The 21,680-nt window shown below is 47.0% G+C and overlaps 1 long non-coding RNA gene and 1 pseudogene across 1 annotated transcript; one reads left to right on the forward strand and one right to left on the reverse strand.

The window, feature by feature from the left end:
* Positions 1-2,699: 2,699 nt before the first annotated feature.
* Positions 2,700-3,610, forward strand: LOC110558500 (poly(rC)-binding protein 2-like; annotated as a pseudogene).
* Positions 3,611-11,332: 7,722 nt separating this feature from the next.
* On the reverse strand, positions 11,333-21,680 carry LOC132655448 (uncharacterized). Its single transcript, XR_009593259.1, has 3 exons — positions 21,539-21,680; positions 11,783-11,859; positions 11,333-11,540 (listed from the first exon to the last, which is right to left on the reverse strand). It is a non-coding gene; the product is annotated as an uncharacterized LOC132655448 (long non-coding RNA).

A 21,680-nucleotide genomic window follows, 5' to 3' on the forward strand; every position in this document is an offset into this window, starting at 1 on the left:
TCACGGCCAAATCGTATTCTTCGTTTTCTGTCCTATAAAATGAAGCTGTCGGATGTGGCTTTGTCAAAGACGGTGGAAACTTCTGGTTTTCCCCGAGAGGAAAACTTTACAAGGGGTCTCAATTTCTAAGTATGTCTATGTCACCGGGAAGAAATCGTCCCATCAAGCCGGAGGGGAATTAAATCCGTGTATTAAATCCCGAAGTAGATTATCAGCCCCGGTGTGCCTGCAAGTATTAAGTGCTTGGCAAACCTGGTGTAGGGAGATTCTGGTTTCCCTTGGAAAATAGCATTAACGTTTCCAGGCTATTCCACTGTGCTCTGGGGCTTTCATTGCCTTTGAGCTGTTTTATAAATTCAGTAACTATAAACAACTCAGAGCAGTTCAGGTCATTTTTTTTTTTCCCAAGGCATTCATATTAATTCTGTCCTGGGGAGGTTCAACTGACTTTCTTTTCTGTCCCCCCCAAGAGGTCGGACAATTTTTTACTGTCCATTTCACACTTAACACTGGTTCAACTTATGATTTTTTTTTTTTTTTAATTTTTAAGATAGGGTAGCCCAGGCTACCCAAGCCTGGTCCACGTAGCCTCAGACTCACTACGTATCCAAGAGTGACCTCAAACTCCTGATTCTCCTCTCTCCCAGGTGCTAGAATTGCAGCTACACACCATCACACCTGGCTTATGGGGTGCTCAGGAGTGAAACCCCCAGCTTTGTGCATGTTAGTTGGGGCAGGAACTCGGGACAATTCTGCCAGCCGGACGGCACTCCCAGATTCTAACCGTCAGATTTTTAACATCACCAATGGTGTGAGAGCAACCTTTGTTCACCAGAAACCAGACTTCAAATGTTGAAGCGTCGTCTTTTCTCGGGCTTGCATTCTGCAGGAAGATGATCTCTCTCACGATGCTGGGCCGCAACATGAGCTGAGAGACCATGTGAAGAAAGCAGTTAACACCGCAGCATGCTGTGCTGCCGACGGTATTTGGAGAGTGTGTGTGTGCCCTGCTTAGTTTTCAATTTAGCACAACCCGGAGTCACCTGGTGTCCTGCTCTATTGGTGTGAAGAGACACCACGACCAAGGCAAACTTATAGAAGAAAGGGCTTATTGAGTTCCAGGGAGTGAGTCCGTTACCTTCATGGTGGGAAGCATGGCAGCAAGCAGGCAGGTGTGGAGCCAGAGAAATGGCTGCGAGCTTGCATCCCTATTTGCAGGTAGGAGGTGGAGAGGGAGAAAGAGAGTGAGACAGAGACAGAGAAAAAGCTAACTTTGAAACGTCTCCAACAAGGCCACACTTCTAATCCTTCCCAAACAGTTCCACCAGTTGGGTAATCAAGCACTCAACCATAACAGCCAAAGTGGGTATCCTACCATACCTGGGATGAGGGAACCTCAACTGAAGAATTGTCTCCATCAGGATGGCCTGTGGGCATGTCGATGGGGCATTTTCTTTAATGCTGATTGCTGTGGAAGTGCCCAGCCTACTATGGGCAGCAGGTACTATGCCTGAGTAGGTGGACCTGGCCTGTGTAAACAGTTAACTGAACATGAGCTAGCAAGCCAGCCATTAAGTAGCCTTCCTTCATGGTTTCTGCTCCAGGTTCCTGCCTTGAGTTCCTGCCCCAACTTTCTTCCACGGTGGACTATGACCTGGAAGTGATAGCGGAAATAAACACTGTCCTCTGGGTTGCTTTTGATCATCGTGTTTGAAGCTAGGACACTGTGACATATGCTTTTGCATCCTGTCTTGTCCACAAAGCATTCATCTCTATGCCCTATGCCCACACAGCCATTCTGCCTTTTCATTTTCAGGACCAGTGTTAGCAGCTGCCGTTCATTAAACTGCAGGGTGTCCAGTTGCTTATTAGAAAGTACCCTTTGTGTTGATGACTGCGCTATACCGTAGGATGATGGAAATATCTCAGCAGGCAGGCTGGGGTGAGCCGTGATGCTTGCAGGCGAGCTATGATGAATGCATTTTCAACCTGTGATGGATGCATCAAGATGTAACCCCATTGTAAATTAACAGGTGTCTCTATTTGGGAATTAATTTCATTGTGACCAAATTCCCTGTGAATTTCTGATGTCTCTCTTGAACTGCTTCTGACGTCTTAACAGTTTTCAGCCACAATAACAAAAATAAGATCCTTGACATATTTGTGTCTGCTTAATGTCATGGTTTCATCTTCCTCCAAAAAAATCACCTTAGTTTGAAAATGTGTTGTCGTACAGCGCTTATGCTTTGTTCTCCTTTGAATTCCAACGGCATTCACCCACAACTGACTTTAAAGGCATCCACACTAGGCAGCTCACAACTGCTCCAACCCATGACGTTTGCTGCTGCCCTCTCCACCTCCACAGGCAACTACACTCCCACGCAATACTCCCACGCAGATACATGCATACATAAACTTGAACATAATCTTAAAAGAAAGAAAGAAAGAAAGAAAGAAAGAAAGAAAGAAAGAAAGAAAGAAAGAAAGAAAGAACTGGCACTCAGACCAGCAGCGGCAGCAGCCAGAGGAGCTGTAGCCTCTCCTCCTTCCTCCACCCAAATCCTCCGTCCCTTACCTTCCTGTCCCCGCCTGTTGTCATCTACCTATATCCTATCCCCTTCCTGCAGGCTCCCCTTTTCCTCTCAGTGGACTCAGGCCTCCAGTGGACAAACACATGACCGCTCTGAGTCCAGCGAGACATGGACACCAATGTGATTGAAGGTGGGTTACATGTCACCATCAGGCTGCCTATGTGTGGAAAGGAAGCTGGTAGTATCATCAGAAAGAAAGGAAAAGCTGTTAAGAAGATGCTTGAGAGGAGTGTACACCTGTTAGTATGTCAGAAGGGAACTGTCCTGAGAGAATTGTCGCTTTGGCTGGACTGTCTAATGCCATCTTCAATGACTTTGCTACGATCACCGAGAAAGTGGAAGAGGAGGACATAAGCAGCTCTGTGGCCAATAGCACGGCTGCCAGCAGAGCCCTGGTTACCTTACGGCTGGTGACCCCTGACAGTCAGTGTGGCTCTCTTATTGGAAAGGGTGGTTGCAGGGTCAACCTCTCTCCAGTTGGTCAGGACAGGGATAGCACAGGCAGTGACAGCGTGAGCTTTCTCCACACCTCCTCAACCCTGACCCGGAGCGACCACCGACCACCTCTAGAGGCCTATACCATTCAAGGGCAGCATGCCATGCCACAGCCAGATTCGACCAAGCTGCACCAGTTGAAAATGCAACAGTCTCATTTTCCCATAGCCCATGGCAATGATGGATTCACTGGCACTGAATCCAGCTCTCCAGAGGTGAAAGGCTATTGGACAAGTTTTGGATGCGTGCGCTCAAATTACTTCTCGTGAACTTGCCATCCTAAATTATTTGATTGGCGCCAAAATCAAGGAGCTCTGCCAGATGTCTGGGGTGCAGATGAATACTGCAAACACATTGGAAGGATCTGCTGATAGGCAGGTTCTATCACTGGATCTGCTGCCAGCATTTGTCTGGCCCAGTATCTAACCAAACTCAGGCTTTCCTTGGAGACAGGTGGCATGGCAGCAGCTAGAACAGTGCAGATTTCTCCATCATCCCTTTCTGCTCTTCACCACCACCCATAATCCATCTGGATAGTTTCAGAACAGTCAGCGCTTCCAGGGTTTAAGTAGTTGGTAAATTTTCAGTTTCTACACACTTTATTAACTCATGATATTTTAATTAAAGTGTTTTAATTCCTTCCTCAAAAAAGAGGGAGAGGAGAGAGAGAGAGAGAGTGGCAACAAAGCTCATCAAGAGTAAGTCACCCAGGGGAAGCCATGGGGATAACAGGACAGTAGCTAGAGTCCCCTAAGGTGAAGGACAAGGGGAGAAATGGAGACTCCAGCCCAAGTGGGAGGGTCTGAAGCTCCTGGTGGGAGCTGGGGGGTTGAAACAGAGGAAACCATCAGTAAGGCAGTTCAGGTAAAAGGAATATAAATGAGTGTTCTGGTCTCTTCCCTTTCCTGCCATCATGGACCAAACCCACATAGACCAAGGGTGCTAATTGAGAATTGATGGACCCCATGGTGTCAGCCTCTAGGGACCAGGACAGGAGACATCACTGTCTTCCAGACAGACCACAGCAGTGGCTTCGGGTAACAATCAAACCCTTCCCAACTCACTCATGTGACTTAATTCTACTGTCTTCACAAAAACAACTACTGTGATTCCAGAAGATGCTTGCACTGGAAGACAAGAATTGGTTCATCCCAGGAAGACGACACACCATTTCTTCAATTGGAGGCATCCAAAAACACAGTTTACCCCAGAATTATTTGAGGCCCTCAGCTGGAAACCCTCACTCAGCCGCCTCATCAGGCTGAATCCGCATCAGCCCTCTCCTTGCTGAAATCCACTTACAGCTGCGGTCCACAGGCACCATCTTTTCTCTCCCACACTGGGAAGCAGCTGAGGCTCTGGGGACCCAGTGAATCTCCTTGTTGCAGGCAGAGAAAACCCAGCCCGGGGTTCCCCCAGCAGTCTTCTCTGGTGACTGGGGCAGCTCCTGACAGAAAGGAATGCTTTGGGCTGCAATGGTGCGCACAGAGCTTGAACACCCTGGGTCTTCCTCCCTGCCCAAGTTTAGCAGAGGACCGGCATTATTATTCTTTCTATTTTGCAGATGCAAAATCCAGAGTGTTGGGGCTGGAAAGGGTCCCAGGCATGATCTCATCTCTCCTTCCTCAAGGGATGAGGTCATTGGAGGGAGGTCAGCCAGTGGCTGGGACTGGACCACTTCTGAGCCAGGGGTCCTGCTTTCCTCATTCCCCTGCTCACTTGTTTATTCTCTAATGGTCCTTTGCTGAACACCGGGCAATGTGTCACCTGACAAGTCCTGAGGAGTGAGCTCACTTCTTTTTAGTACATTCCCTGTTTTTGCTTTCTGTGCCTTTTAAGCAGATGTTGGGCTCCGCGTTCCGTCCTCTAGCCTGCAAGAGCTCCCAGGTTCCAAGCCCTAGGGTCCACACGCATGCAAAGAGTGGAGAAGCAGGAGAGAGAATCCAATTAATCTAGGAAAGATAAGTAATCTAGACCAAAAGATCCTAGGTTGGAATTGGATAAGAGAACAACAACAAAAAGAAAAGAAAAAAGGTGGGTCGCAAAAGGGCTGTATCCTGTTCTGGGGCAAAGTTCCAGGATGCCCACAGCAGACTCCTGGGTGCCTGTGTGTCTGGGGTCCTCCTGGGCTCAGAGGACTCTGACATGAAGCGGCAGAGTGGCCTCCATAACTGCCTATAGGGACAAGATCAAAGGACAGCTCAGGACTGGGCAATAACCAACACCCTGGCGCCGTGAGGGTCTTGGTACCATTTAGACAGTGAAACTCTAAAACAACCCGTGTTGCGCTGGTATTGCAAACACCAGAGCTGAGGGGGCAGCACCTCAAAACTGGATCAAGAGGATAGAGCAGCTATTCTCAACCTGTGGATCTCGACCCCTTTAGGGGTGCCCAGACCCTTTCAGATGTCCTACCTATCAGATATTTGCATTGTGATTCATAACAGTGGCAAACTTATAGTTATGAAGTAGCAATGAAAATAATTTTATGGATGGGGGATCACCACAGTATGAGAACTTGTATAAAGCAGCGCAGCATTAAGAAGGTTGAGAACCATTAGGGTAGAGTAAGAGATACTTTTTTTTTTTTTTAAAGCCACTACCCATTCTGTGAACAAGCAGTTTTCTGGGTGATTCACAGACAGCTTCTTTTCTGCTGCTGAGGGAGCACTCTAACACATGAGAGGGTTTTTGTTTTTTGTTTTTTGTTTTTTGTTTTTCTCCTGCTTACAGAAAGAGACAGAGCTGAGAATGCCCTGCTTGCATCTGTTGTTTTTAGAGTGCCTTTAGCTCAAAATGGTCGTGATGCCAAAGTGGCAGATTGGAAGAGATCAGGCTCTGACACCCTTGCCCAGGAACAGGGTGGTCTAAAGGGTGATGGGGTAGGCTGAGGGGGAGGCACCCGCACCCTCACTCCCTCTCCCAGCTTGCTGACGGGGCCTTGTGTGACCTCCTAGCTGTCCCCTCTCTCTCTGTTTGCTGCCAGCCAAGTCGCAGGTCACCTTCTTCCTTGTAGCTGACCAAGAAGACTGGGGCTTCAAAGTGAGTAAAGAAAGGTCTAGAAGAGAAGAAGGCAGGTGGAGAAAGCAGAAAGACTGGCAGGCAATGCAGACAGGAGGGCGTGGAGAAAGTAATTGAGACTTGGTGGCATCTGGGGCCTCATATCCATTATGTCCTGGACTCTTGCTTGGGGCCTGTCAAGGGGGCTTGGGAGGGCACTTGCTGTCCTTCTTCCTTGCCACTCTGAAACCTAGATTAGCTGAAACTGGGCTGGTGAGCAGCATACTTGGCCAAAATGGCCTCCATCTTTCATCCCTGATGTGGCTGTTGACTATTCCTCACCCCATTGGTTCAAACTTGACTTCCCAATCTGATGCAACTGGCACAAAGGAAAAGGGGGATCAGAAAAATATGGGCCTTTGTTGGGCTAACCTTTATAGAAATCATTTTTCACACTATCTATTTTGCTGGCACCTAGTGGCCAAACTTAGGAGTCAAGTCAGACCACCTGGAGTGACAGACTGGTCAGTATCTCCTAGGGCTGATGCTGACAATTCTGCTTACCATGTGAAATGTGCAAGGAATCAAGAGGTTGTTTGCTCTATTTGCAGCTCTGAGAAAGACAGAGGCTCTGGTTTGAAGAACAGCAATTCATCAGGCAGGTGACAATTCCTGGGCAGGACCCCTAAACTCTGAAAGCATTTTCCAGAGCTACTCACAAGCCCTGGCTCACGTCCTCTGTGTATACCATACACAGCACCACAAGCTTTTCTTTAGAATTTCAAAATGGGTCAAATATTCGCAATCCAATGCTTTGCTTCCATATACATAGCATCTTACCAGGGAGGGTGGGCATATGACAAACGTTCTAAAGCTCAAAGAAGCAAGTGGATCTTTTACATGTATGTGTCTTTGCTCTCCGAATAGACACTTGGTTCTTTGAAGCCACAGACAGTGTAACTCTGTTCTCGTATACCATATTGATTTACATATAATTGGTACCTAATAAATACTGGTAGATTTTTAAAATCTGGACACTGTACTCTATAGTACATAGTGTATGTCTGGTCCTACCAATTGCTTGCACTATATATTTATAATATACTATAAAGTATGTATACATTTGGGACTTTATATATGCTAGATTATAAATATATGTAAAGTCCCAAGACATACATACATATATACATACATGTTATATATGTATGTATATATGTATGTATTCGGACTTTACATGTATTATAAATATATATATGGATGAAAGACAGAGGCCATTTTGGCCAAGTGTGTTACTCACCAGCTCAGTTTGCATTCTAGCACACTTTTGTTTGAAAAAAAAAAAAATCACTGGGCCAAATTACTTCATTTTGTTAGTGTGTTCCTTTGTGGGGCACCAAAATTATTCTTTTCCAGCAGCAACATTCCAGCGTTCCTTGGCCTATATCCTGCTTTAAAGCAGCTGTTGTCTCGTTTGACACTAGAGAGTGAGAAAAGATGGCTGACATTCATTGCAACAGCCATCTGGCTCCAAGATCTTCCGGACAGGGATCAGCCCACGGTTGTGTGGTCCTCTCTGGTTCTGTGCCGCTAAGTCGCATACACTGAATTCTGTACTTTAGGGGTCCTCTTTCCTTCCTGCTCCTGTCGCCAGAGCCCCTTCCACAACAACCCACATACTAGACTCAACCTCTTCCCTAATTTGCCCAAGGATGGTGCATTTGTGTTTGTTTATTAGAGTTCCACCAAAAGTTGGAACCCCTTTGCCTTTGTGTCCCCATCCCCAAAGGCAGGACCAATTTACCTCTCTTTTCCTGCTTAGGCTCTTGGTGGCCACCTGCAGGATCCCAACTCTTTTCCCTTTGTTCATTGAGCAGGAAAGTGCTGGAAGCCTAGCATCTACCAGACATTGTGATCAGTGCCAAGGAGAAAATGGCAATGGCCCTTAGCTTCAGGAAGCTCACGGCCTCCTGAAAATGTCTTTACTCAAAGAATCAAATCAACCTCTTCCAGGTGCTTCGTAACCTCTGGAGTAATTTCAGAAATAACGTATGTTCCTGTGTACCCCTTTCCTACCTCCCCCCACGGTCGACACCTTCTCTACAATCACAGCACAAAAATTAAACTTATGTTCTTCATACATTACCCAGGATTTTGGTATTTTGCCATATAACAACTTGAATGAACTACGCAGACACTAGATGTTCACCAAGTTGGATCTATAGACCATATGTGGTTCCCTGGGAAAACATTCGCCTGGACCTAACTATCCACTAACCTACAAGCCTCATTGGCTGCGAACCATCTGTACGTGGCCTTTAGTGTGCTGGTTTGTAATTACAACAATCTCGGAAGGTAAATGGCGCTGTCCTCCCATTCTTCAGAGGCAGAAGCTGAGTCTCAGAACAGTCAGCTTGCAGTAGCAGAGGGAGGCCTGAAGACCCAGGCAGCCCAGCTGTGCCCTGACTCGGTTTTGCCTTTCCTCTTACCATCTGCCAAGCCAGAAGGAACATGCTCCTTTGCCCTGTCCTACGAATCCTAACTTCCACAGCTCTATGACAAAAGGCTGGGAGCCATTAGAAGCTGAAGCACTCCAGGCCACCTCCTCTCTCAGACACTCAAATCCAAGCTCCAAGTTTGTTTCCATGGCAAAGGCTTCCCAAAGGAAATGACTACTTCAATCAATGTTGGGGGGGAACAATGTCGGTGGGCTAACAAAGGCTGAGTTTGCAAACATTTCCCCAGGGGGAGGGGAGGCAGGGAGGGCAAGACTTGAGTTGAAAGATTGTGGTGAGTCTCCAAAGGAAGTTTCTTTGTGATAACCTGCAAGAAATGCAGGTGCAGTTAAAACAAACCCAAGACAAAAGCCTGAGAAAACACAAGGTTTCCCCTCAAAAATCAGACATCATTTCCTAGTGCTCTTTCCCACAGAAGGCATTAAGAACATGCTGCATCAAGGCAGGCCATCTGGCGGCAGTGACTATTTTGAGTCAGAGGCAAGTGCAGAGCCAAACAAGGAAGCTTCCTCAAAACTTCCTTTTGTTTCTTGAAGCAGGAGGTGACATTTCCACACGACCGAGGCCCTCGCTGTGTAAAACTTGACCCGGCAATAAATGAAATGAGTCTTGCATGCTTTTCTGTGCCTACGTTTTGCGTGCATTTAATTGTCAGGCCCAGAGGAGAAGTGCCTGCTGGAGAAGCCTGAAGACCTGAGTTTGATTCTCAGAACCCACAGAGACAAAGCCCAGGATGGTGGCCTATTTGTAATTCCAGTGCTGGGGAGGCAGAGGCAGGAGGATTGCTTAAGCTTGATGGCTAGCCATGTTTGCTGGCTAGCCAGCTGTGCCTGGTTAGTGGCCCTAGGTCAATGAAACATCATGTCTGAAAAATTAAAAATAAACAAAAAAGGACAATTTTCTCCCCACCCCACACACACACCCTGGCCTCCTACCCTTCATGGTAAGAATGTTCCTCTCCTTCTGGGAAAGGGAGGGCCTTTTCCACACAAGGGTTTCCTCTTCTTTGAGTGAGAAAGCAGACGCTCTTCTCAAGCCTGCTGCTTTTCAAGTGTCCTTAGCTCAGGACAGTCAACATGCCAGAGAAGCTTCTTCAAGCGATGCCGTCAACTTAACTCCTTCAGTATCAGTTTTCAAAATGGCACATCTAGAAACTTGGGCTAAGGAGATGGTGATGGACCAAGCGCTGATTTTACTAGCACAGGGTCCAGGTGAGTATAACACCTGTGTCATAGCAAGAGCCTGGAAACACCAAAAAGTAGTTAGCTAGGTGAATTATAACACGTGCAGTCACTGGGACAACATGAGGGCATCATGAATGAGGCTGAATGTGTTACTTGTATGATGAGAAATAAAACATTTAAAAAAAATAAAGTGCACCCAGAGGTGAAACTGTCTGCCACCAAGCCTGACACCAAGGACCCACAGGGTGGAAGGAAGGAACAGACTCCCTCAAGTTGTCCTTTGACCTCTAATATGCAGCACAGTTATGTGCACACACACACACACACACACACACACCAAAATAGATAGATAGATAGATAGATAGATAGATGAATGCAATTTTAAAATCTAAGCACATTTGTTAATATAAGAAGGCATGAGAATATATTGTACAGTTAAAAAGCATAAAACTACAAGTGCAATCTCATCTTTGTTAAAATGATATAAATATGATCATGTGTACTAAGGGAGTGCTATATACAGACTGGGAAATGAGAGTCATAAAAACACCAGATCTCTAAAACTGGTTTCACAGAGCCACGTTACAACTTTTATGAGCATTAGGCACGCTTGCCTTTGTGAGCCCCTCCCTCAGTGAAGAAAAGTTGAGAATTCTACTTCACGAAGATGAGAAGAACCAGGCTTAAGGAATACAGCCATTCCCGGAGCCTGTGCAACGTGCTGCACCTTGCTGGAGCCGCTATCCTACGTCAATATCATCATCCATTTTCTCTGCGTTTAAGAGATCTTAAGAGGGACTGGAGAGATGGCTCAGTGGCTAAGAGTGCTGACTGTTTTTCCTCAAGACCCGGGTTCAATTCCCAGCACCCACGTGGCAGCTCACAACTGTCTGTAACTCCAGTTGTAGGAGATCCAACAGCTTCACCCAGACATACATGCAGGCAAAACACCAATGCACATAAAATATAAATAAATAAACCATTTAAAAAAAGAAAACAAATGAAATTCTTTAAAGAAAAAAAAAAAGAAAGATAAATTAAGGCGTTCTGTGGGCCCTAAAACTCTGTGCTTTCCTGCTTATAGGACATATAAGCCCTGAATTTCGCGGACTAAGAGCACCTCATTTTTATTTCACCTCTTACCTGTACCTTCTTTTTCTAATTTTTCAATACCAGAGATTCTTTTATTATAACAAAAAACTATTTGAACCAAAAAATAAAAAAAATAAAAAATTAGTGAACATAAGTGGCCCATTATGTAATATCAGCACAGAGCCACTATCCCAATATCAGAACTGGGAGCAAGTGAAGCCTCTAGGACAGGGGTTCTCAACCTGTGGGCTGTGACCTCTTTGGGGGTGGGGTTGAACGACCTCTTCACGGGAGTGGGGGTCACCAGACACATTACAATCCATAACAGTAACAAAATTGGTCATGAAGTAGCACAAAAATAATTTTATGTTTGGGGTTTCACCACAACGTGAAGAACTGTGTTAAAGAGTTGCAGCATTAGGAAGGTTGAAAACCACACTCTAAGGGGTGGCAGCCTTCAGCGATCACTTGTGAATTCACCCGCCAGGGGACTTCCTGCTGGGAGCAACCAGCAAGACCAAACCTCTGGTTTGGGGAGTAAATGGCCAGTTAGAATGGGTTTGTCTGGTTCTTACCTACAGTGATGACACTGCTAGTCCACGCCGGTTTTCTTTCCAGGGGTGGGGAAGGGCTGGTCCTGTTCCAGACACATTCTCTCATCCAGTCTGACAAGCATTTGGACAAGGAGGACAGGTTTGGGTGACGATGGAAATGCACTAGCCCAGCCCTTCCCAGAATTTCAGACACGAAACCAAATGCATCGTAAACTGGCGATCCTTGTCAAAGGTAGAGTCAGGTAAGACTTGATGAGTCTGATGCCACCGAATCAGCGTCCCAGACATGTGTTACTAATCTATGCATTCCCTTAGATGTTAATAGGTTCAGACACTGTTGACTGAGGGCTTACCCGGTTCCGGGGACAGTTCTAGGAGCAGGTTCCACGCTGGTACATCACACCGGCAGCCCTCCATCTCTCTCGTGATGCTGGAAGGGCAGATATTGAATAAAGGTGCGGAGCATTTAGAGGTTGGGAGCAACGGGGGCTCAAAGAATTTGTGGCAGCTGTTAAATGGGAGTTGCCCAAGGAAGGAAAGGGAAGAGGAAGAATGGAGCAGGCAGGGAGCTAAACAAATGCCCAGACTCTAAGACTCGAAGTCGCCTGAGGAACTAAAGGTGTATCCGTAGGTTCGGAGAGTGTGGCTGAAGGCAAGGCTGCAAGGGCAGTCAGGCAGAGCCAGGAAGTGGATGGCTATCTCTTTGAGCCTTGCTAAGCACCTCATAGTTATATGGAACAATGAGTAAAACGAACCCTTTCCTCCCCGAGTTGCTTTTGGACATGATGTCTCATCACAGCAACAGTAATCCTAAAACAGACTATCTCTTTTCACTGAGAGCCATTGCAGTTTAGAACGTCACAGTTACGATAGCTTTTCGTCACTGTGGCAAAACACCTGAGATAAACAACTTAAAGTAAAAAGAAGTTTTATTCTGGCTCGTTCCATGGTCATTTGGCTCTGTTGCTTCCGGCCTGCGGTAGCACAGTACATCATGGTGGAGCTCGTGGTGATGCTGCCTCTTCACCTCCTGGAGACTGAGGAGGAGAAAGAGGAAAGGGCTGAGGTACCAGTGTGCCTATCTCCTCAAGGTTTCACCACCTCCCAATAATGCGACAGGCTGGTGACCAAACCTACAACACATAAGACTTCGGAAGACAGAGTGCTTAGTTGGTATTCGGTGTGGTCTTTGGTTGAGGATAGAAGAGGCCTGCGGTGTGGTTCCCACCTGACTCAAGCCTTGGTGGCAAGGGAGACTAGGATACAGGGAAGCCTGGGCTTTGCTAGCCAGAGCTCCCAGACAGCAAATGCAGCCAGTGACAGCCTGCAGCAAGTGCCCCTAGGGCAGCTGGAACTGATGGTAAACTCTTCCCTAACTGCCCTCATTGTATTGTGTGTCCGTAGCCAGTCAGGGCCCAGCTGACTCTCCATAAGTGACGCTGTTGTACGGGCTGCACTGCAGAAAACCACCAGACCTCAACAAAGGAAAAAGGAAGACCTCTACAGACTGGCTCCCCACCTGAGTTTCCGCTGCCCACGGGGATCTGGCTGGAGTCAGCCTCCAAGACTTGACCAGCTGCTGCAGAAAGGGGGACTCGGTTTTGCCTCAGCACCAGAGACCTGTAACTCCAGCCTTAGAGACTCACCAGAGTGAGGACATCTACTCCTGCCACCCCCATCCGTGATCTACAGACTTGCTCTTCAAGGGACTGCTCTCAGCTGGTGCCTCTAAGCCTCCCGAGGGTGTAAGGCGGCAACACCTGAGGCGGTACAGCTTGGCAACCCGCACACTGCTGAGGAGAACCAGCCTGGAGACAGAAGGTAGGATCTTCCAACCGCATCCTCTGGTCATAGTCCTTACATCACTAGTGATGACTGACATGAACAGGTCCTGTGATAATGTACACTCCAGGAGGCTTAGACAACGAAGAGATTCCATAGATGTGTCTGCAACCTCAGCTTCTTACACACTCCAATCCTAGGGCCCCAGGACTACACAAACGCTTAAAGCAGGCAAGGAGAGGAACGCCACAGTCTCCTGCCAGTACAGCTTTATAGTAAGTTTTAATTCTTTTAATACATACCTTCTGAATTTCTCCTCTTCCTCCTCCTTCTAAATTGTCTTATTCTTTATGGCCTTTTGAATTCTGTATGTTTTCTAAATCAGCTTATCCATTTCAAAGATTAATTTGAATACAACTCTATCTGTGCAGTCTTAATTTTTTTTTTCTGTCCTTTACATGGACTAGCCCTCAAGCAATCCAGGTTTCAATCTCTCTCAATGATAAACCCATTTTCAATGGGGAGATCTCTTATTGAGGAAACATTGCTAGGATGTTGTAATAAGCAAAAAAATAACAAGAATATTAATTTATTGAGACAGTGTCTAGAGAAAATGCTTTGAAAAATGGCAAGCATTATAAGATTTTGAGATATTTTTTCGTCACCAACATCACTAAGCATATTGCTTTGGAAAGCTAAAAACACCCAGTGGCTACTGATCAGTCAAGATGCTGAGGCCACACAACCAGTAAGTCACGTTGGTGACCAGGAAGAGAAATAATTTACTGGCCTGAAAATAACTAAAAATTTCTATTTGAATGTCTTTTATCCAACAGCCACTAGATGGCCTTGGGAGAAGAAACATCATTGTTTCTTGTATCCCTTGTATCCCTACAAAGTCTCACTGAATGGAAGAGCTTCTCAAACCGCAACTGAGAACCCGGTGCAACTGAGCAGGGTTGAATCCTTTGAGATGCTCTAGCCTCACCTGTCTTCACAGGGATCCTCAGCTGCTGAAGGATGAAGGGAAGACGTGATTGCTTCCTGGAAACTGCCCTTGTCCAGGGGGCTCTCTGACGTTTGATACCTCTGGCTCTAACCACCTCTGCCGAGCCTTCCAGTCCCCTCCTGCACTGCCCATCCCTGCCAGCCACACAGAACCTGATTCTCATCTCCTCCCTTGCTCCAATAATCCAGATGAGAAAATGGCAGTAATATAATGAAATACTGGAGGTAAGTGACTTACAAAAAGGGTTATTTCGGCTCACACTTTGGCAGGTTGCAGGTGTTGATTGGTTGGCCTTTTGCTTTTGGACCTTTAGCGGGCAGCATGTCATGGATCGTGGCAGAGACGAGCTGCTCAGTTCATGAAGAGGAAGCAAGGGGGAGGTAAGGGCCCCGTGGTGTCCTTTGAGGACACGCCCCTAATGTCATAAGAACCTCGAAGCAGAGCTTGCCTCTTAAAAGTCCCACCAGCTCCTTCTAGTATCACTGCGAGGATCAAGCTTTTAAGACAGGAGTCCGTGGGGCCGAACCCCAGCACCATGCAAGTGAATCTCGCTCAGTAGGCACACGTGCGCCTTTAAAAAGGATAACCCCACTTCAGGTCATAGGAGACTAACCCATTGATCACTGGCAACTTCATCTCACTCTCTCATCTTTATCTCTCTACCTCTCTTAGGCATGTTCACATGTGTGCAGGTTCATGGAGAAGACCAAAGACAACCTCGGCGGTCATCTTTAGCTGTTATCTCTCGTGGTTTTTGACACAAGTCCTCAAGCTGGCCTAGAACTCACAATCACATTTAGGCTGTCGGGCCAGTGAGCCTTGGGGATCTGCCCAGCTCCACATCCCAGGCCTGAGAGCACATGTCATACTTTTCACATGGCTTCTGGGGACTGAACTCAGGTCCTCACGCTGCTCAGGCAAGTGCTTTAACGACTAAGCCATCTCCTTGGCACTATATATGTCTCTTTAAATTTACCACCTTTTAATAACTCACTAGTTCATTCATTAAGAAGTTAAATAAAATTATTTACAGAAATGTATCTTATTGATTCAGTCCATAGTCTTGACCCACCCCCTTTTAAAGATGTATTTGTTTTTATTTTATGTGCTTTTTGTCAGCATGTGTGTCTGAGCACCGCATGCAGACTTGGTCCCTGTGGAGGCCAGAAGAGGGCGTCAAATCTCCTGGAACTAGCTGTGACCCACCACGTGGTGGCTGGGAATTGAACCCAGGTCCTCTGGAAGAGCAGCCAGTATTCTTAACCACTGAGCCATCTCCCCCAGCCCTTTGCCTCCCCAATTTTTAACTATTTATTTGTTTGTGTGTGTGTGTGTGTGTGTCTATGAGCCTGTGTGAGTCATTTCTCTCCTCCTCCTATGTAGGTCCCAGGGATCAAACTCAGGTCATCAGGCTTGGCCTCAAGCACCTTTACATGATGAAGAATCTTCCCTGCCGATTTGTGCCCGCTTGAAAATTAAACTTCAGCTCATTAATTCTCAAAGTGCAGTCTTGTACCAGCCAAAAGGCCACCTCGAGCTCGCCAGAAATGTAGATTCTCCGAGATCATGCAGAAGAGCAATTGTAGGGCAAAGTCTAGCCACCGTGTGTAAGAAGCCTAGAGATTTTTCTGGAGTGTGCGCAACTTGAAGACGCTGTGACTTTACACACCAAACACTTTCAAGATGTCGTTTTTGCCCTGATTCAGTTGACTAAAACCCAGGAACTTGATCATATGGTCTTGGACATAACCTGCCAGGCAGGAACAGGCCAGCTACCTTCCTTCTTTCTCATCTCCAGGGACTGACTCAGTTATCCCATTCCCTGTTCCAGTGTCTCTCCCATGCAGTTGTAAGGGAATAACTAAAGACAGAACCAGAGTATCAAAGTTTCTTTGAAGGGGTCACCTAGGGCCTGTTGCCACCTGCCGCCCTGACCCTGAGAGGGGATTGGCCAGCAAACTCATGTTCCCAGAGAGAAGGGATACACACAGTCTCGAGGCCCAGCCTCACATACTGCGATTATTCTCTGCATGCTGCAGTGATAGACTGTTATTTCTCTGTGTGCAGATGTACGATCACAAGCCCATTGTGTGTTGGGCTGGAGCGCATATGCCACCCATTTGCCTGCCTGGGCACTCTGCCCTGTTCTCAGGAAGCCTTCCCTGACTGCAGAACACCATGCAAACTAGATAATTACTGGGTACTGGGAGAGGAGCCACCCGAAACTGCCTTCCCTTCCTCGGCACAACTGAAGGGCTGCCTCCCACCCAGTGCCCCACCACCAACCACCCCATCCTGCCAAGCCTGCTGAAGTCAACTGCTTCCCTCAGGCCTCCTGTACCTTCATTGCAGAGACACAATAAAGGCAGAGGTCAGCACACTGGGGAAGGGCATCCTGGGAAGCCAGTAAAACACAATGATTTTTTTTTAAGTGCTTAGCTGTTCTGTGTTCAAATTCTGTTTCTCTGCCACATCTAGCAAGTCTGGGAACTTGGGCTTATTGCAGTCTTCTTCTAACTTCTGTATTCTCCAGTGTAGAAAGAGATGCTGAGAATACCTTCTTCTAGGTGCTATGAGGACTCCAGACCTCAAGATAATAAAATTGTCATCACAGGACTGCCTCCCATAGTGCTAGGTGAGCATCAGTAGGTGGTAGTCATTGTTCTTGATGAAGTTTATTCACTAAAAGGACTCTGGAATGAGGAGGGACTTAAACCACAAACTGATCCCACAAAGGCCAGGGAAGAGCTGGGTACAGGAGAAACTGTGATAGTTTCAATCGTCAACCTCATGAAATGGAGAGTCATCTGTCTGGAAAGAGAATCCCATTGAAGAATTGCCTAGACCAAGCTGGTCCCAGAGGCGGGATTATGGTAATTACCTGAGAGACCTTTCCACTGTGGGCGGCACCATTCCCTAGGCAGGAGATGATGAACTGTATGAGAAGAGCAAGCAAAGAAGTGAACATGCACATAGTCAGTGCCCTCTGTTCCTGACTCCCTTGGGCTCCTTCCTCTGTTCCTTCCACCCAGGGATGGTCTGTAGTCAGGAACAGCGAACTATAAAGTAAACCATTCCTCTCCTAGATGTAGCTTTTGTCTGGGTATTGCATCACGGCAACAGAAACTAAACTAAAACATAAATTGGTGCCCAAAGTGGGGTTGTTTAAGCCTTTGGAACTGTTTTGTGGAAGCTTTTTTATGTGTGTGTATGTGTGGGGGAAAAAAAGTTATTGCATGTCTTGATCAGAGCTTAATTGGCCATTCTTACAGGAGCGTGGGAGATAAGAACACAAAGAAAAGCATAGACAGCAGACGTGCATGTGGCTTCAATAACAGGATTCTGTAGGGGATTGGGATGGGGTCACTCCTGTGACACTGTGGCCAAGACTCTATCTGCATTCCACCTATGTCCTGAGGGTGCCAGCTTGAAGGAGGTGGGCTGATTTGTCTGGCAGAAAAAAAAAATTCAAGGTGGGATAATATCTTAGTTACTTCCTACTGCTGTGATAAAATACTGTGACCAAGGAAACTTGTAAAAGAAAAATGTTTACTTTGGTGCTTATGGTTTCAGAGGGTTAGAGTCCATGATGGCAGAGTGAAGGCATGGTAGCAAGAACAGCTGAGACCTTACATCTTAGTAAGCAAGTAGGAGGCACAGAGGGGGTGGAAAGAAGGGAAGAATGGAGGGAGGGAGGGAAGAAGGGAGAGAGAGAGAGAGAAAGCAGGGAATGGCATAAATCTTTTGAAACTTCAAAGCACGCTCTTAGTGGCCCACCTCCTCTAACAAGGCCACACCACCTAATCCTTCCCAAATAGTTCTAACAACTCAGAACCGAGTATTCAAACATATGAGCATTCTCATCCTGGCTGTACTCAGGTTGGTGCTGAAGAAGCAGCTGTAACCGATAGAGAGATCAGTGTATCTGTGTGGAGACATCCTGTGCTGCTCTGGAAGGATGGGAAAAAGCATATGGGCAAAATCCTATACCTCTCTTTTGAACATCCAAATTCACTTAAAGTAAAAAAAATCTAAAGGGGTTCCCTGCTCCCCAGAAGCAACCACTTAGGGGAGAGTCCCCCTGGAATGAGAACACAGATGCTGATCTGAGGGGCTACATCTTGAGCTATCGGTAGAATCTGACGATGTTGTAGGCATTGTCCATGTGGTACTGGTTTTTTAGGCATAAGAGGTGCAAGACTGAGTGGCTCATGGAGAGCAGCTGAGGCCAGGCAATGTGTGGCAGGGTTGAAGTCTCCGTGGAGAGGGTCTGCAAAGCCATTACGTGAAGCTGTGACGATAAAGCCTAAGTTGCAGGGGAGACCCCAGCCCTGAGGATGCCAGAGATGAAAGGCTGTCCTCTAAGGAAAGCTGTAGGTATGGAGTGGAGGCTAGGCCTTAGAGAGAAGCTGTGTAAGCTATATGGAGCAGGGCTAGAGGGCTAGGGTTGCCCAAGCCTTTGGAGCCCAGCCAGTGACAGGACAAGCCTCAGATGATGAACACAGAGTTGCTGAATTTGGTGTTTTCCCTTTTCATGTCTTGTTGGTGTGATTATTCCTTGCTGTGCCCTGGAAATAAGAATGTGTTACTGTGTATTGAAAGTGTGTGATTTTTTTTTTTATAGGATCTCACAGTTAAAAGATTTTGGATTTGTAACGAACTGGAAATTTAAAGACTATAGACTTTTAAAGTTGGACTGTATTTTGCACTATGAGATAAACATAAAACTTTGGAGACAAAGGATGTAAAGTTGTGACTTGAGAGTGATGTGTCTGGGTGTCAACTTGACAAGGGGTGGGGCTGTGATTGCTAGTTCTGATTGTTGGCTTGACACGGTATAGATTCATCTGGGAAGGAAGTGTCAATTGTTTAGATCACGTTGGCCTATGGGCATGTCTGTGGCGGGTTGTCTTAATTACCTTAATTAAAGTGGAAAGACCCACCCACTGTGAGCAGCACCATTCCCTAGGCAGGGGATACTGAACTATGTAAGTGGAGAAACTGAGCAGAGCACGAACATACATGCACACACTCATAGCTCTCTGTTCTCGATGATAGGTGCGACATGACCAATTCCCTCAACCTCCTTCCAGGGTGACTTCCCCACAGTGATGGACTAAGAATTGGAACTGTGGCTAAAACACACACTTCTGGAGCTAGAGAGGTGGCTCAGCAGCTAAGAGCACTTGCTGCTTTCGCAGAGGACCTGGGTTTAGTTTCCAGCAACAACTGGAGAGTTCACAACTATTTGTAGCTCTAGCTCTAGGGGATCTGACACCCCGTCCTCTCCCGTCACCCAGCTCAGCCACACCTGAAACAAACCCTCTTTGTCCATTGCTCCTGCTGAGCTCTCAAGGGTTCCCCTAGGGCCAACCTCTCTGCTGCTAATGAACACCTTAGGGGAGGTAGACTGAGCCAGAGTCCCAGTCTGAGTCCCACCACTAACATTTCTAGGCTTGTTTTTGGTATAGGTTTTACTTCTTGTTTGTTTGTTTGTTTGTTTGTTTTTGTTTTTATTAGATTTTATTTACTAGTGGTGGGCAGGTGTGCATAAGAAGTCAGAGAACAACTTGTGAAGTTAATTCTCACCCTCTGCCACGTGAATCCCAGGGACTGAACGTAAGGAATCAGGCTAGCTATCTCACTGGCCTTTGTTTGCTTCTTGAGACTTGGTCTCACGCCATCCAGGATGGCTCTGAACTTGCTAGGCAGCTGAGAATGTCCTTGAACTTCAACCTGCCTCCAAGTGCTGAAACAGGTGTGCCCCTCGATGCCTGGCTCCCTACCCTACCAGTCTGCGCAAACCTACTATGCTGAGCTTCAACTCTCATCTATGAAGCAAGAGCTAAGGGAGCTTTGTAAAGGCACTTCCAACAGTGACATCGCTCCTTCCATCGCTGGTCATCGCTTTGCTCCTAACGTAGACCTGTTAAATGACAGGTAGACAAGACCGGGTCCGTTCTAAGTCTGACCCCTGCTGGCATCTATTACTGTATGAGGTGGTCCTCCTCCTCAGGGGACAGTAGCCGGTAGTGTCCTCTGGAGTCAAACACAATGTGTCCTGCCTGTTCTGGATCCCTGGAGGCCAGGCCAGGCTGCCCAGGAAGTAAGTACCTGAGAAGGAACTCCAATTGCAAAGACACATGAAGATCCTGGGCGCCTACAGCCAAGCTTCTCCAGGTAAGGCAGTATTCTCAGCTGCCTTTCCCAAATCCCTAAGAAGAAGGAGTCCATCAACTAAAGTAACTCCACTCCTAACCTCTCACTCCACATATTTCCAAGTACCCTGTTCTTTCGGGATCCTGGGACTCCTGCTAAGAACAGGTGACAACTGTCCAGACTGCCTCAGTGTTGGGGCTTCCCCTGACACACACAGCGGGCCGTGGGGGGCTGCACCTCACCTTCACAGAGGCTTCTCCCTTAGGAAGACCCCGGGGCAGACTGAGGCTGCGAACCTAGCTCCTTGGCTGCACACCCTCAGCTATAGGACAGTGAGGGAGAAAAGGGAAACTCTGGAGCTCAATCCCAGCTGTGCAACTCAGACAAGCTGGTACCCACAGCACCGGTGACTCTTAGGTGGCTTGTCTGGAAGCTGGTGTCAGCTGTACTTGCCTTGCAAGGCTCAGGGGAGGCATAAAGCAACTGCCCTGTACCATGTGTCTGGTAAAGGGTAGTTATTTTTTATAGAGATATTTCCCACTTAACTCAATAATGGACAAACTACAGGGACACTTTGCAGAAAGGTAATTGAATGCAAGAGCCCGAACCAGAAGCTGTCTCAGCACCTTACTATAAAATGGATTAGATTCTGTTTGGATCGAGGAATGGTGCATCTGTTCTCTGAGCATCCTGCGCTCAATTCAGACAGACACCAGATCCGCAGAGGATTCTCTCAAGTTCTTCTTAAGAACCCCAAAAGGGGCTGGAGAGTTGGCTCAGTGGTCAAGAGCACCGGCTTCTGTTTCAGGAGACCCAGGTTCGATTCCCAGCACCCACATGACGGCTCACAACCCAATCACCTGTAATTGCAGTGTCAGGGGATCTGGTGCTTTCTTCTGGCCTCTGGAGGCAGCAGATCCACACATTTGGTGCACATACAGGCATGCATTCAGTAATAATAATAAAAATAGTAAAGTACTCGGGAGGGATACAGGAGCATAGCATGTCACTGGTCAGGCCAAATTTCACCCTCATGGGAGCATCATTCTCACATGTTCCTAGATTCTGGGTACCGACCCAGTCCCAACCAATTTCTCAGCATTCCGATGGCTCGAGCCCAGGTATCAGTAATTTTGAGAGTTCCTTGGGTGACTCTCACCTGAGCTCCGCTTTGCCAAAAGAGCTCTAAGCTTCTTCCCAGGTGTCCCTGGAGCCTGCAGTCACACTTGAGTCTAGAACTAGACATGCAGCGTAGACTTGGTGCATACGTGAGTAGAGATCATGACTCAACTTCATTTGTC

The sequence above is a fragment of the Meriones unguiculatus genome, chromosome 7 (genome assembly GCF_030254825.1).
Source record: "Meriones unguiculatus strain TT.TT164.6M chromosome 7, Bangor_MerUng_6.1, whole genome shotgun sequence".
Classification (NCBI taxonomy): Eukaryota; Metazoa; Chordata; class Mammalia; order Rodentia; family Muridae; genus Meriones; species Meriones unguiculatus.